At 39.8% G+C, this 17,004-nt stretch overlaps 1 long non-coding RNA gene across 1 annotated transcript; it reads left to right on the top strand.

Moving 5' to 3' along the window:
- Positions 1-4,259, top strand: LOC142760660 (uncharacterized). The gene is made up of 3 exons (XR_012883340.1): positions 1-115; positions 947-1,169; positions 4,054-4,259. It is a non-coding gene; the product is annotated as an uncharacterized LOC142760660 (long non-coding RNA).
- The last annotated feature ends 12,745 nt before the right edge of the window (positions 4,260-17,004 follow it).

Here is a 17,004-nt window from a genome sequence, read left to right as displayed (position 1 = left end):
ATACGGAGAGACCTTCGTGGCGCAAACCGGGATTGTGAAATCTCCAGGATTTCCTAATATATATCCAAACCATCTGGACGTTGTATACAGCATCATAGCCCCTGAAGGATATACGGTAAAAAGTTACATCTCAAAGGCTGATAATCTCTCATGATTTTCATTAGGTTTGAAGTGCGACTGGACATTTACATCACATTCCAAAATGTACAATCCCACATTTCTGATTGACTCAAGATATTTGTTGTTATCGATGCAGTCTGTTTATCATAATATTCGATATGAAAATAATGTCAATGTTGATTTTACGCAACAAAAATCATTGTTTAAAGCATTGCTTCTCAAACTGTGAGTTGGGCCTATACCCAGTTGCACACGACCAAGTGCCACTAGGACCATATTTCATGGCATTCGAGTGGCACCTGAATTGTGGGTGAATTGGGTCCAAGAACAAGTGGGTGAATTGGGTCCATGAACAAGGACCCGATGTTCCGATCCATGGAAAGAGAGAACATGTCCTATCTTTCCACGGACGGGACTCGGGCGGCATGACGGTCTTGTGCAAGGGCCCTAACTGGTGAGGTGCCATACAGTTCCTTACAGGGCACTGCATGCCTGCCAAACACCCCAGATTCCACAGGACAGGAGGGAACATCTACATTTCTTCTTGTGGCAAAAAAGGCCGGGGGCGACTGGGTACATTGACTGATAATGGGCACTGTGGCTTACATGTGGGCGCTGTGTGGCCTGTTATCCAGCACACTTTCCACACGACATCCATATGCCCATATTTTGGTATGGATGTCGACCACTAGTGACGCCCACTTTTTGAGAAGCAGTGGTGGCATAGTCAAAATATTAAATTGACAATCACCCCATTGTACTGTATTGTAATTCCACCAATCCCAGACTCACGCATACATCCTTTACATGTTTTTTTTTTTTACAGGTGGTTCTAAACTTCCTATTTTTTGGGATTCAAAATTCACCAAAATGCATCCCAGAGTATTTGATAATTAGAGATGGTCCGTTAACCACATCCCCAATCCTGGGCACATATTGTGGACGTCTTGACAACATACAGGTGGCGTCTACTGGCAATATAGTACTTCTACAGTTCCACAGTGGGAATCTTATTGAATATAATGGGTTTTATGCAAAGTATAAGTTTGGTAAGTGAGATCAGATATTTGTTGAACCACGTTGAGCAGTTTTCAAATTATTTTACCAGCCACTGTCATATTTCAGACCTTACTGACCACACAAGTATAGCTGTATGGGTATTGTCCTTTCCTTGTACACCAAGGTTGAGGCCATAAAATGTCAATGACGTAAATGGGTTGCCTAATAAAGACAAATCCTGGTCATATACCCTATGAGGACCTCATGGAGTGGGGTCCCCCACTTGGGACTCTTTATGAGCCAGAACAGAACACAGATACAAAATGGAAAAGGGGAACACACTTTACCTGATCAGATACAAATAGATCATGCTTTATCCCACAGTGATATTCATTTGTGGAAAACCTAGATAAATTAATCTTTGACGTGCATATCTCCCTAAGTGATAAAAGTAACCTGTAATTACAAATAGGACAAAAAGTGAAATAGTCAGACATTTTTGAGGCTATGGACAACCGTTTTAGGTTATTGAACTATTTACAAGTCTAAAAACCTTCACTGCTCCCCCCATGTTTGTAAATCGTGTGTATATTAGTATACAAAGATAGGGTACACACCTATTCCTAGGTAGAAATACCTGGGAACAACAGTTCATACCCACCCTGGGAACCAGAAATACCAATGAATTGTGTTAGGGTGTCTACTCTTTTGAACGGACGCCATAGCTCTACACTACAACAAATTTTGTCATTTTGGTTACTGACTGTATAGTTTTATTAAAGGAGATGCCTGGTTCCCCCACAGATCCCAGCTGATTCCCGGGGGGTCCAAACAGCAGGACATCCTATGATCAGCTTATTAATTGTGGACCCTTCTAGCAAAAAGAAATTGTCCAACATGGACAACGCCTTTAAAAATCCATTCTGTGACAATATTGGTTGTTCACTACCAAAGTCGCCGACCTGCCTGCATGGTTCCTAATTATTCTAAAACAATTCATGCTAAAGAATTACTTCAACTGTATTTCACAGGGGACCTGAACTCTGAATACATTCCATTGGCAAACGCATGCATCTCACTTATATGTATATTTTATAGTGATGTGTGTATATATATATATATATATATATATATATATATATACACTTCCGTTCAAAAGTTTGGGGTCACCCATGAAAAGTCACACTTATATTTATCAAATGAGTTGCAAAATGACTAGAAAATATAGTCAAGACATTGACAAGGTTAGAAATAATGATTTATATTTGAAATAATAATTTTCTCCTTCAAACTTTGCTTTCGTCAAAGAATGCTCCATTTGCAGCAATTACAGCATTGCAGACCCTTGGCATTCTAGCTGTTAATTTGCTGAGGTAATCGGCAGAGAAATTTCACCCCATGCTTCCAGAAGCCTCTCCCACAAGTTGGATTGGCTTGATGGGCACTTCTTGCGTACCATACGGTCAAGCTGCTCCCACAACAGCTCTATGGGGTTGAGATCTGGTGACTGCGCTGGCCACTCCATTACAGATAGAATACCAGCTGCCTGCTTCTTCCCTAAATAGTTCTTGCATAATTTGGAGGTGTGCTTTGGGTCATTGTCCTGTTGTAGGATGAAAATGGCTCCAATCAAGCGCTGTCCACAGGGTATGGCATGGCGCTGCAAAATGGAGTGATAGCCTTCCTTATTCAAAATCCCTTTTACCTTGTACAAATCTCCCACTTTACCAGCACCAAAGCAACCCCAAACCATCACATTACCTCCACCATGCTTGACAGATGGTGTCAGGCACTCTTCCAGCATCTTTTCAGTTGTTCTGCGTCACACAAATGTTCTTCTATGTGATCCAAACACCTCAAACTTCGATTCGTCTGTCCATAACACTTTTTTCCAATCTTCCTCTGTCCAATGTCTGTGTGCTTTTGCCCATATTAATCTTTTCCTTTTATTAGCCAGTCTCAGATATGGCTTTTTCTTTGCCACTCTGCCCTGAAGGCCAGCATCCCGGAGCCGCCTCTTCACTGTAGACGTTAACACTGGCGTTTTGCGGGTACTATTTAATGAAGCTGCCAGTTGAGGACCTGTGAGGCGTCTATTTCTCAAACTAGAGACTCTAATGTACTTGTCTTGTTGCTCAGTTGTGCAGCGGGGCCTCCCACTTCTCTTTCTGCTCTGGTTAGAGCCTGTTTGTGCTGTCCTCTGAAGGGAGTAGTACACACCGTTGTAGGAAATCTTCAGTTTCTTGGAAATTTCTCGCATGGAATAGCCTTCATTTCTAAGAACAAGAATAGACTATCGAGTTTCACATGAAAGCTGTCTTTTTCTAGCCATTTTGAGAGTTTAATCGAACCCACAAATGTAATGCTCCAGATTCTCAACTAGCTCAAAGGAAGGTCAGTTTTATAGCTCCTCTAAACAGCAAAACTGTTTACAGCGGTGCTAACATAATTGCACAAGGGTTTTCAAGTGTTTTCTAATCATCCATTAGCCTTCTAACACAGTTAGCAAACACAATGTACCATTACAACACTGGAGTGATGGTTGCTGGAAATGGGCCTCTATACACCTATGTAGATATTGCATTAAAAACCAGACGTTTGCAGCTAGAATAGTCATTTAGCACATTAACAATGTATAGAGTGTATTTTTGATTAATTTAATGTTATCTTCATTGAACAAAACTGTGCTTTTTTTTCAAAAATAAGGAAATATCTAAGTGACCCTAAACTTTTGAACGGTAATTGTATATATATATATATATATATATATATATATATACATATACACACATATTAAGAACCTTGTAGAAAAAGTGTCATTGTACATGACAAATATTTGCAGAATACTGTCTGATTGCGTTACATCTCACCCATCATAGGTTTCTGTATTTTTTGGGCTACGATAAAGCTGAGCATTTCTTTCCTCTCTTGCAGTGCCAATCAGCTAATGTGCAGGATGGCAACAGGACCGTACGATCCTTAGAAGAAAACCAAGATTGGGATATACGAAAAGGAATGTTCATGTTTAACCTTTTTGTTTTTTCTTTATAGACAGTGGTAATAAATTCTTAATATAATAATGTAATGATCTTAGTTTACAATGTATGTAACATTCATATTGTATGTGGTGTTTACATGAATAAAGGGGGTCAAAAAGTTTATAAAACGTGCTTTTTTTGATAACACTGCAGTTCCAGATTGTGCTGTAGTTGGTAAGGACACTCTCAACGGGTCACCTGTAGATGGCATTGAGCACATCATCATGTACATAATTTAAAGGGAACCTGTCACCAGCATTTCACCTATTGAGCATTTCCACCCCTCTCTGGCCGCTCCTATCAAAAGTTCATTGCCGTTATCCCCTCTCCTAAACTCCTCCGGTGTCCCTTTGTGTGCACACCCCAGATGAGGACATCAATGCAGAAGCAAGGATTTTGTGTTCTGGGGAAGGCGAGGAGCTGTCAATCAAAAGTAAGGAGGAGCGGTGAACTCGTAAAGACTTGAGGAATGAAGATATGACTCTTTTCAAACGAAGATTTGACTCTTTTCTGCTCATTAGCATACGGTGTGGGAACACTAAAAAACTGACTACTAAAGCTACAGAGCCGACTAAGACGACAATTATAAGTTATATAGAAATTATTTTTCACCCACTACCACCTGGTATTGCTGGTTTAATAGGTGAAATGCTGGTGACAGGTTCCCTTTAACGCTTTGATATTTTTCATTATTCAAAAAAAAACAACATCATTTGTGATACCACTTACTTAAAGGGTCAGTCTCAGGGCAACAGTCTCTGTCCATATGCAGGGCCGTATTTGGAGTTTGTGCTGCCCTAGGCACTTTTAGGGCTGACGCCCCCGATAATGCAGCTTTTCCGCTGTCTTTACACTAAGTGTGGACATACCCTAAAATAAATGCTCAGTGCTACCTCACTTACATTCTCTCCCCTGCCCCCCACATGAACACTGGGGCTTATTTCCCCTATTAGTAACCCCTTTAGGACCCAGCCTGTTTTGGCCTTGTGGCACAGCTGAATTTTTCAAATAACGTGTCACTTTATGTGGTAATAACTTGGGAATGCTTTTACCTATCAAAGCGATTCTGAGACTGTTTTCTCATGACATATTGTACTTTATGTTAGTGGAAAAATTTGGTTGATAAATTCAATATTTATTAGTGAAAAACACCAAAATTTAGAGAAAATTTTCAAAAATGTGCATTTTTCTAAATGTAAATGCATCTGCTTGTAAAACAGAGAGTAATACCACACAAAATATTTACTAGTTAACATTTCCCATTTGTCTACTTTATGTTTGCATCGTTTTTTGAACGTCCTTTTATTTTTCAAGGACGTTACAAGGCTTAGAACTTTAGCAGCAATTGCTCACATTTTCAAGAAAATTTCAAAAGGCTATTTGTACAGGTACCAGTTTAGATCTGAAGTGGTTTTGAGGGCCTCATATATTAGAATCCCCCAATAAATCACCCCATTTTAAAAACTGCACCCCTCAAAGTATTCAAAACAGCATTCAGAAAGGTTCTTAAACTTTTAGGCGCTTCACAATAAATAAAGCAAAGTAGAGGGGAAATGTACAAATTTCATTTTTTTTTTTTGCCAAAATTCATTTGTAATACATCAATATTTATTGCCCAGATTCTGCAGTTTTTAGAAATATCCCACATGTGGCCCTAGTGCGATAATGGACCGAAACACCGGCCTCACAAGCATAAGAGCATCTACAGGATTTTGCAGCCTGCTTTTTTTTACATTATATTATTTTTATTAGATTATATTTTAGGCACCATGTCAGGTTTGAAGAGGTCTTGTGGTGCCAAACCAGTGGAAACTCCCCAAAAGTGACCACATTTTGGAAACTAGACTCCTCAAGGAAATTATCTAGTGGTATAGTTAGCATTTTGACCCCACAGGTATTTTTCTATAATTATTGGAGTTAATCTGTGAAAATGAAAATCTTTACAAGGAATAAAGAAGAAAATGCACCCCAACATTTGTAAAGCATCTTCTCCCGGAAATACCACATATGTGGTTATAAACTGATGTTTGGACCCACCGCTGGGCTCATTTGGATTTTGGAGCGCAGATTTTGCTGGATTGGTTTTCAGTGCCATGTCGAGTTTGCAATGCCCTGGGGGGACCCCCCAAAATTGACCCCATTTGGGAAACTACACCCTTCAAGGAATTTTTCTAGGGGTATAGTTTGCATTTTGACCCCACAGGTTTTTTGCAGAATTTAGTAGAATTAGGCCGTGAAAATGAATATCAACATTTTTATCCCCTAAAATGTTGAATTTTTTCATTTTCACAAGGGATAAAGGAGAAAAAGCCGCCCAAAATTTGTAACGCAATCTCTCCCCCGAGTATGACAATACCCCACATTTGGTAATAATTGTTTTTTTTGTTAGAAATTAATTAACCTTTGCAGGACTGATCCTTTTTTGCTTTTCCATTTTAGTTTTTCACTCCCCTCATTCCAAACGCCATAACTTTTTTATTTTTCCATCAATAGAGCGGTATGTGGGCTTATTTTTTTCCGGAGGAGTTGTAGTTTCTATTGACACAATTTAAAGTACTATATAATGTACTGGGAAACCGAAAATAAAGTTGGTAGCAGGGTGAAATTGGAAAAAACTGAGATTCCTCCATTGTTTTTTGGGTTTTGTTTTTACCGCTTTCACCGTGCGGTAAAAACGACAACTTAACTTTATTCTGCAGGTCAATACGATTACGGTGATACCAAATGTGTATAGTTTTTTTTAATATTTTACTACTTTTACAAAGAAAAAACTATTTGTTAAAAAAAATAAAATTGTTTTGTATCAACACATTCTGAGAGCCATAACTTTTTTATGTTTTGGTCGATTGAGCGGTGTGAGGGCTTATTTTTGGCTGTAGTTTTTATTGGTATCATTGTTTGGTACATACAACTTTTTGATCACTTTTTATTACATTTTATTTAGAGCTTTGGTGACCAAAAAACAGTGATTTTGGCGTTTTAAATTCTTAAATTCTTTATTTCTTACGGTGCTCGTTATGCGCTATAAATGACAGTTTTACTTTATTCTGCGGGTCGGCACGATTACGGCGATACCATATGTATATCGTTTTTTTATGTTTTGCAGCGTTTGCACAATAAAGTCACTTGTTTATAAAATAATTTATTTTCTGTGTCACCATATTCTAAGAGCCGTAACTTTTTTTATTTTTCAGTCAAAAAAGCTGTGGGAGGTCTTGTTTTTTGCAAGACGGGATGTAGTTTTTATTGGTAATATTTTGGAGTACATGCGACTAATTGCTCACTTTTTATTCTATATTTTGAGAGGGGTGGTGACCAAAAAAATACTGATTCTAACATTGTTTTTAATTTATTTTTTCAGTGTTCACCGCGCGGGAAAAATAACATTATAGTTTGGGTCATTACGAACGCGGTGATACCAAATATGTGTACTGTGTTTTAACGGTTTCATTTTTTTCCTATAATAAAAGACTTTTTTTACCCTTTTGTAAAACATTTTTATTAACTTTTTTTACTTTTTTTTTTTTGTACATTTTTTATTTGTTTACATTTTTGAGACATAATAAGGAGGGAAGAGGGATAAGGGTACAGAAAGGAATGGATGGGGATCAGGGGTAACATAATAAGCAAATACAAAGAAATAAAATAACATTTAACGGTTGTCTCTGCTGTATTATAATCAAAATCAGAAAGCTACATATATACTCTCCACATAAGTTTACATGTACTTCAAGTTATGCATATTTGGTTAACCCCTTCCCTCTTTAGCCACTTTTGACCTTCGTGACCGAGCCTCATTTTTCAAATCTGACATGTGTCACTTTATGTGGCAATAACTCCGGAATGCTTTCACCTATCCAAGCGATTCTGAGATTGTTTTCTCGTGACACATTGGACTTTAAGTTACTGGCAAAATTTGCTCGATATGTTCAGTATTTAATTGTGAAAAACACCAAAATTTAGCGAAAAATTTCAAAAATTAGCATTTTTCTCAATTTAAATGTATCTGCTTGTAAGACAGGCAGTTATACCACACAAAATTGTTGCTAATTAACATCCCCCATATGTCTACTTTAGATTGGCATCATTTTTTGAACATCCTTTTATTTTTCTATGACGTTACAAGACTTAGAACTTTAGCAGCAATTTCTCACATTTTCAAGAAAATTTCAAAAGGCCATTTTTACAGGGGCCAGTTCAGTTGTGAAGTGGGTTTGAGGGCCTTATATATTAGAAACCCCAAAAAAGTCACCCCATTTTAAAAACTTCACCCCTCATTCAAAACAGCATTTAGAAAATGTCTTAACCCTTTACACATGTCACAGGAATTAAAGCAAAGTAGAGGTGAAATTTACAAATTTCATATTTTTTTGCAGAAATACATTTTTAGTACAATTTTTTTTATAACACAGAAGGTTTTACCAGAGAAATGCAACTCAATATTTGTTGCCCAGTTTCTGCAGTTTTAGGAAATATCCCACATGTGGTCGTAGCGTGCTACTGGACTGAAGCACCGGCATCCGAAGCAAAGGAACACCTAGTGGATTTTGGGGCCTTATTTTTGTTAGAATAAATTTTAGGCACCATGTCAGGTTTGAAGGGCTCTTGCGGTGCCAAAACAGTCAAAATCCCCCAAAAGTGACCCCATCTGGGAAACTAGACACCTCAAGGAAATTATCTAGGGGTACAGTGAGCATTTTGACCGAACAGGTTTTTTACAGAAATTATTGGAAGTAGGCCGTGAAAATTAAAATCAACATTTCTTCAAAGAAAATGTAGGTTTAGCGATTTTTTTTCTCATTTCCACAAGGACTAAAGGAGAAAAAGCACCGTAAAATTTGTAAAGCAATTTCTCCCGAGTAAAACAATACCCCACATGTGGTAATAAACGGTTGTTTGGAGACACGGCAGGGCTGAGAAGGGAAAGAGCGCCATTTGGCTTTTGGAGCTCAAGTTTAGCAGGAATGGTTTGCGGAGGCCATGTCACATTTACGAAGTCCCTGAGGGGACAAAACAGTGGAAACCCCCCACAAGTGACCCCATTTTGGAGACTACACCCATTGAGGAAATTATCTAGGGGTATAGTGAGCGATTTGACCCCACAGGTTTTTTGCAGAAATTATTGGAAGTAGGCCCTGAAAATAAAAATCAACATTTTTTCAAAGAAAATGTAGGTTTAGCTTATTTTTACTCATTTCCACAAGGACTGATTGAGAAAAAGCACCACAAAATTTGTAAAGCAATTTCTCCCGAGTAAAACAATGCCCCACATGTGGTAATAAACGGATGTTTGGAGACACGGCTTGGCTTAGAAGGGAAAGAGCGCTATTTGGCTTTTGGAGATCACATTGAGCAGGAATGGTCTGCGGCGGCCATGTCACATTTGCAAAGCCCCTGAGGGGAAAAAACAATGAAAACGCCCAAAAAGTGACACCATTTAGGAAACTACACCTCTTGAGGAATTCATCTAGGGGCGTAGTGAGCATTTTGACACCCACAGATCTTTCATAGAATTTATTAGAATTGGGCAGTGAAAATAAAAACAATGCTTTTTCTTCAATAAGACGTAGCTTTAGCGCAAATTTTTTCATTTTCGCAACAAATAAAGGAAAAAAAGAACCCAACATTTGTAAAGCAATTTCTACCGAGTACGGCAATACCCCATATGTGGTCATAAACTGCTGTTTGGGCACACGGCAGGGCTCAGAAGGGAAGGACCACCATTTGGAGTGCAGATGTTGCTGGATTGGTTTCTGGGCGCCTGTGGGCCCAAAACAGTGGATACCCCCCAGAAGTGACCCAATTTTGGAAACTAAACCCCTCAATGCATTTACCTAGGGGTGTAGTGAGCATGTTAACCCTGCAGGTGTTTTGTAGAAATTAGTGTGAACTCGATGTTGCAGAGTGAAAATGGGATTTTTTCCACAGATATGTGGACAATATGTGGTGCCCGGCTTGTGCCACCATAACAAGACAGCTCTCTAATTATTATGCTGGGTTTCCTGGTTTTAGAAACACCCTACATGTGGCCCTAATCTCTTGCCTGGACAGTCGACCAGGCTCAGGAGTGAAAGGGTACCATGTAAAATTGAGGCCTAATTTGGCGATTTACAAAGTATTGGTTCACAACTGCAGAGGCTCAGATGTGAAATAATAAAAATAAACCCCTGGGAAGTGACCCCATTATGGAAACTGCACCCCTCAAGGCATTTATTAAGGGGTGTAGTGAGCATTTTCACCCCACAGGTCTTTTCCATAAATGAATGCGCTGTGGATGGTGCAAATTAAAAATTTATATTTTTCCCTAGATATGCCATTCAGTGGCAAATATGTCGTGCCCAGCTTATGCCACTGGAGACACACACCCCAAAAATTGCTAAAAGGGTTCTCCCGGGTATGACGGTGCCATATATGTGGAAGGAAACTGCTGTTTGGGCACGCTGTAGGGTTCAGATGGGAGGAAATGCCATTTGGCTTTTGGAGCGTAGATTTTGCTTGGTAGTAGTTTTGTTTGGAGTCTTACTCGTGTTTCCGTTTATAATGTAGGGCATATGTAAGCCGGGCGGAGTATATAAGGGGCATAGTCAGGTGGTATAATAATGGGGTAAAAAAAAACAATAAAATAATCCATAGATGTGTATTACGCTGTGAAGCAATCCTTTCTGCACAGGCCGGTGTCGCACTGATATATGGCGTCCTTTATTATCCCCCTTTTGATCCACACTCCGCGCCTTTGTAGTTTGGGGAATTTTGCTAGGAAGTGTTGTCCTGGTATAATACGGGCACCGTCGCTTCCAGCGGATATGTTTGGGCCCTCCCTTTCCTGGTTCCCTAATTTTAGGTCCTTGATAAATCGCCTCTTCAAACAGAAGAAATGTTCCCCTCGGGCACAACTGCATATTTTTTTATTTCCTGACTTATTGGAGCCATAACTAATTTTATTTTTCATAGACGTAGTGGTATGAGGGATGGTTTGTTGCGGGACGAGCTGTAGTTATTATTGGTACCATTTTGGGGTACATGCAACTTTTTGATCACCTTTTATCCTATTTTTTGGGATGCCAGGTAAACAAAAAAACGCAATTCTGGCACAGCTTTTTTCGTTGTTTTTTTATACAGCGTTCACCATGCGTTATAAATTACATGTTAACTTTATTCTGTGGGTCAGTACGATTCTGGCGATACCTAATTTATAGCACTTTTTTATGTTTTACAACTTTTTGCACAATAAAATTACTTTTGTAAAAAGAATGTATTTTTTCTGTCGCCAAGTTGTGAGAACCATAACTTTTTAATTTTTTTGTCGACGGAGGTGTATGAGGGCTTGTTTTTTGCGGGACGAGCTATAGTTTTTATAGGTACCATTTTTGGATACGTGCGACTTTTTAATCACTTTTTATTCTAACATTTGTAGGGCAAAGTGACTAAAAAACAGAAACTCTGGTAACGTTTTTTACGTTTTTTTTTACGCTGTTCACCGCGTGCAATAAATAATATAATATTTTGATACCTCAGGTCGTTACGGTCGCGGCGATACCAAATACATATGTTTTATTATTATTTTTCAATAATAAAGGACTTGATAAGAGTAAAAGGGGGATTGTGTTTTATTTGATTACTTGAAACTTTTATGGTTTTCAAACTTTTATTATTTGCACTTTTTTTTATACTTTTTTTACACTTTTTCTCAAGTCCCACTAGGGGACTTGAAGGTCCAACGGTCAGATTTTTTTTTTTCTAATACATTGCACTACCTATGTAGTGCAATATATTAGATCTGTCAGTCATTCACTGACAGCAAGCCGATTAGGCTTCGCCTCCCGGCGGGGCCTAAATCGGCTTCCGTAATAGCAGAGCAGGAGACCATTGTGTCTCCTGTTGCCATAACAGCAGTCGCCAGTCCTGATTGCCTGTCAGGGCTGGCGATCTGCTAGTAACCGCTACGATGCAGCAATCGCTTTCGATTGCTGCATCGAAGGGGTTAATGGCAGGGATCGGAGCTAGATCCGGTTCCTGCCGTTACAGGTGGATGTCAGCTGTACAGTACAGCTGACTTCCACCGCTGATGACGCCGGATCAGCTCCTGACCCGGCGCCATCTTGCCGGCAGCTACGGAAGCCGATCAGGCTCCGCCGGGCGGATCTTGACCGGCTTCGGTGCTAGGCAGACCGGGAGGCCAGTATTAGGCCTCCGGTTGCCATTGCAGCCACCGGAACCCCGGCAATTTCATTACTGGGGTTCCGATGAGCTGCAAACACCTTAAGTGCAGCGATCGCGTTTGAGCGCTGCACTTAAGGGGTTAATGGCGGGGATCGAAGCTAATTTCGGTCCCCGCCGTAAGATACAGCTGAGATCCGGTGATGATTGCACCGGCTCAGCTTCTGAGCCGGTCCAAAACATTCGGCGTACATGTACGTATGCTTTCCATGACGTACATATACGGCAAATGTCGGGAAGGGGTTAATGTTACCAATTTAGTTTTGGTTTGAAAGTTTGTAATGTGATCTAACCCATCATGTTAGACAAAGCATCTGTGTTCTGAGTATCTATCCATCTATTCCAAGTCCTGTAATATTTATCTAGATTTTGTTCAATTGACCATTTAGTTTTTTCGAATGACTGTACCGAACAGACCTCGGCAATCCATTTCGAGGTGGATGGCGTATCTATCTCCTTCCAGTGTCTAGCAATTATAAGTTTCGCTGCATTTAGAAGGTGGGGAATTAAGGAATTGTGGTTTATGATCCGGTATGACATGTCCAGATTTAGGATTACTAATTCTAATGTCAAAGTGATATTGAGATCTTCAACAGTATTTATGGTTGTTTCTATTTTCTCCCAGAATGGCTTGATTAGATCACAGTTAAACCAGATGTGTGACAGATTCCCTGTTTCTTTTTTTTTACTTTTTACACTTTCTTTTTTGACCTGCAGCTCTGATTGCTGCTAGAATACATTACACTACGTAGGTAGTGTAATGTATTCCAACTGTCAGTGTGACGTCACAGTCTCTCTGACAGTAAGTCTACGAGGACCAGCCAGTGGTTCCCGATGCACATTGTCATAGACACTGTCACCGACAGTGTGCATCGGGAACGACACAGTGACCTCCTGTCACTCTGATTGGAAGCATATCAGGAGGCTGGTCCTGATAGGCTTCCGTACATGGCAGACACAGAGGCCATTGTTTGGCCTCCGGTCACCATGCTAGCCATCGGCAAACCTCCTGATTTCATTGTGAGGTCTGCCAATTTTGCTAGAAACCCCTAAAATGCGGCGATTGCAATAGATCGCCGCATTTAAGGGGTTAATTGCCGAAATCAGCGGAAATGAGCCGCTGATCGGCAACAGTGGAGTGTCAGCTGTCGGGGACAATTGGCCTCCCAGTTCCCGATGCACTTGTCAGAACTCAGGAGCGGGGCAGTGGCTGTATCAGACAGCTGCAGCCCCGCTCTCATACATTCATGTGTTACAATGCTAAGCTATGCGGCCACACAGCTTAGTATCGAAATACATGAAATAACGGTATCGAACCGTTTGGGGGTCCACGGTATCGAAACAGTATCGAAGTTTCGATGCATCATGCATCCCTATCCAGGACATGTATACTCTTTGTGTATATAGCTCTAAGGCCACTTTCACACCCAGTATTTTGCATTATAAGCCAAAATCAGGAGTTGGTCCAAAACACAGAAGACGTGCAAATATTTCCATTATACTTTTGCTATTCATGTTCCGCTTCTGGTTTTGGCTTATAAATAGTAAAGCAAAATACTGACCAAAATCATGCAGTGTGAAAGTGACCTGTCAATCAATCTGCTGAACTCATTCCCTTTATTTCTAGAACATAATATCAACAGTTTCAGAAACATCAGATTAAATAGTGAGTATATAAGACCCTCCACGAACAGGGATATTCTCTAGTCCAGGACATGTATTCTGTATGTGCTATCAATCTGTTTAACTCATTCCTTCCCTTTTTCCAAGACATTAACCCTTTCAAGACCGAGCTCATTTTGACCTTCATGACCAGCCCCATTTTCTCAAATCTGACATGTGTCTCTTTATGTGATAATAACTCCGGAATGCTTTTGCCTATCCAAGCGATTCTGAGATTGTTTTCTCGTGACATATTGTACTTTATGTTAGTGGAAAAATTTGGTCAATAAATTCATTGCTTATTTGTGAAAAACACCAAAATTTAGAGAAAATTTGCAAAAATTATGATTTTTCTCATTTTAAATGTATCTGCTTGTAAAACAGATAGTAATACCACACAAAATAGTTACTATTTTATATATTCCATATGTCTACTTTATATTTGCATAGTTTTTTGAACATTATTTTATTTTTCTAGGACGTTACAAAGTTTAGAACTTTAGCAGCAATTTCTCACATTTTCAAGAAAATTTCAAAAGGCCATTTTTACAGGGACCAGTTCAGTTCTGAAGTGGCTTTGAGGGCCTTATGTACTAGATAGACCCCATAAATCACCCCATATTAAAAACTGCACCCCTCAAAGTATTCAAAATAGCATTCAGAAAGTTTCTTAACCCATTAGGCGCTTCACAGGAATTAAAGCAAAGTAGAGGTGAAATTTACAAATTTTATTTTTTTTGCTGAAATTCATTTGTAATAAAAAAAATCTGCAACACAGAAGGTTTTACCCGAGAAATGCAACTCAATATTTATTTCCCAGATTCTGCAGTTTTTAGAAATATCCCACATGTGGCTCTAGCGTGATAATGGATGGAAATACCGGCCTCCGAAGCAAAGGAGCACCTAGTGGATTTTGGGGCCTCCTTTTTTTAGAATATATTTTAGGCACCATGTCAGGTTTGAAGAGGTCTTGTGGTGCCAAAACAGTGGAAATCCCCCAAAAGTGAGACGGTTTTGGAAACTACACACCTCAAGGAATTTATCTAGGGGTATAGTTAGCATCTTGACCCCACAGGTATTTTGCTATATTTATTGGAGTTTGTCTGTGAAAGTGAAAATCTACTTTTTTTCTGAAAAAATATAAAAAAAAATAATATTTGCAAGGAATCAAGTTTAAAAAGCACCCCAGAACTTGTAAAGCTACTTCTCCCGATTACTCCAATACCCCATATGTGGTACTAAACTGCTGTTTGGACCCACGGCAGAGCTTAGAAGGGAAGGAGCGCCATTTGGATTTTGAAGCGCAGATTTTGCTGGATTGGTTTTCAGTTCCATGTCGCGTTTGCAACGCCCTGGAGTAAGCAAAACCGTGGAATCCCCCCAAAACTGACCCCATTTTGAAGACTACACCCCTCAAGGAATTGTTCTAGGGGTATAGTTAGCATTTTGACCCCACAGTTTTTTTGCTGAATTTAGTGGAATTAGGCCGTGAAAATGAAAATCTACTTTTTTCTGAAAAAACATAGAAATGTTTAATTTTTACAATGAATAAAGGAGAAAAATTACCCCAAAATTTGTAAACCAATTTGTCCTGATTACAGCAATACGCCATATGTGGTAATAAACTGCTGTTTGGACCCACGGCAGGACTCAGGAGGGAAGGAACAATATTTGGCTTTTGGAGCTCAAATTTAGCTGGAATGGTTTTCGGGTGTCATGTCGCATATGCAAAGCCCCTGAGGTACCAAAACAGTGGAAACCTCCCAAAAGTCCCTTTAGGGGACTGGAACGAGCGATCATTAGGTTGCTGGTACAATACACTGCAATACTAATGTATTGCAGTATAATGTCATTTTACAGGCTCCTGTTTCAGCGCGATCGCTGTTCCTGTCCGTTAGTCCCGGGTTTCAGCTGTAATACACAGCGGACACCTGCAGAATATGGAGCGTGCACAGCGCATGAGCCCGCTCCATAAATAACCCCTCGCACCACGACATGCTATTAAGTCGTGGTGCGCCAAGGCGTTAATGCGCAGCAGATGGTGCAAAGTGAAAATTAACATTTTCCACTGATATGCCATTTTAATGCACAATATATTGTGCCCAGTTTGTGCCACTGAAGACAAATACCTCATACAATGTTGAGCGGGTTCTCCCGGATATAAAATGTCATATATGTGGACGTAAGCTGGTGTTTGGGCACGCTGTGGGGCTCAGAAGGGAGGGAACGCCATTTGTCTTTTGGAGCGCAGATTTTGCTTGGTAACTGTTCTGTTTGGGGTTTTGCTGGTATTTCAGTTATGATGTGGGGGTATATGTAATCTGTGCGGAGTACATCAGGGCATAATAAGAGGGTATAATAATGGGGTACATAAATAATAATTCGCAGATATGTGGCCGGTGTCGCACTGATAAATGGCGCCCGATCTTATCCGCTTTTGGAACACTCTGCACATTTTGCATCGCCATATTCTGAGAGCCAGAACTTTTTTATTTTTTCTCCAACGGAGCTGTGCGATTACTTATTTGTTGCGGGACAATCTGTAGTTTTCATTGGTACCATTTTAGGGTACATGCGATTTTTTTTAATCACTTTTTATTAGATTTTTTTGGAAGCAAAGTGACAAAGAAACATAAATTCTGACAATGTTTTTTGTATTTTTTGACATTATAACATCATTAGTGAGTATTCGAGACCCTCCCCAGACAGGGGCATCCTCAGGTCCAGGACATGTATTTGTATGTATTTTACATGTCTTTGCATATATATTTATCTATAAGTACCGTAAATCAATCTGTTTAAAGCGGTTGTCTGGGAATGGGGCGGTTTTCCATACTGATGACCCATCCACCGGATAGATCATCAGTATATCGGACCCCGCACCGATCAGCTGTTCCGTCTGCCTCCGGGCACCAGATTTTATGCAGTAAATGGTGACGGAAGCAGATGGCTCCGGTCACAGTATAGC

Source organism: Rhinoderma darwinii, chromosome 4 (assembly GCF_050947455.1).
Source record: "Rhinoderma darwinii isolate aRhiDar2 chromosome 4, aRhiDar2.hap1, whole genome shotgun sequence".
Classification (NCBI taxonomy): Eukaryota; Metazoa; Chordata; class Amphibia; order Anura; family Rhinodermatidae; genus Rhinoderma; species Rhinoderma darwinii.
The sequence above is the reverse complement of the archived record's forward strand: the minus strand, read 5'-3'. Positions and strand labels throughout refer to the sequence as shown.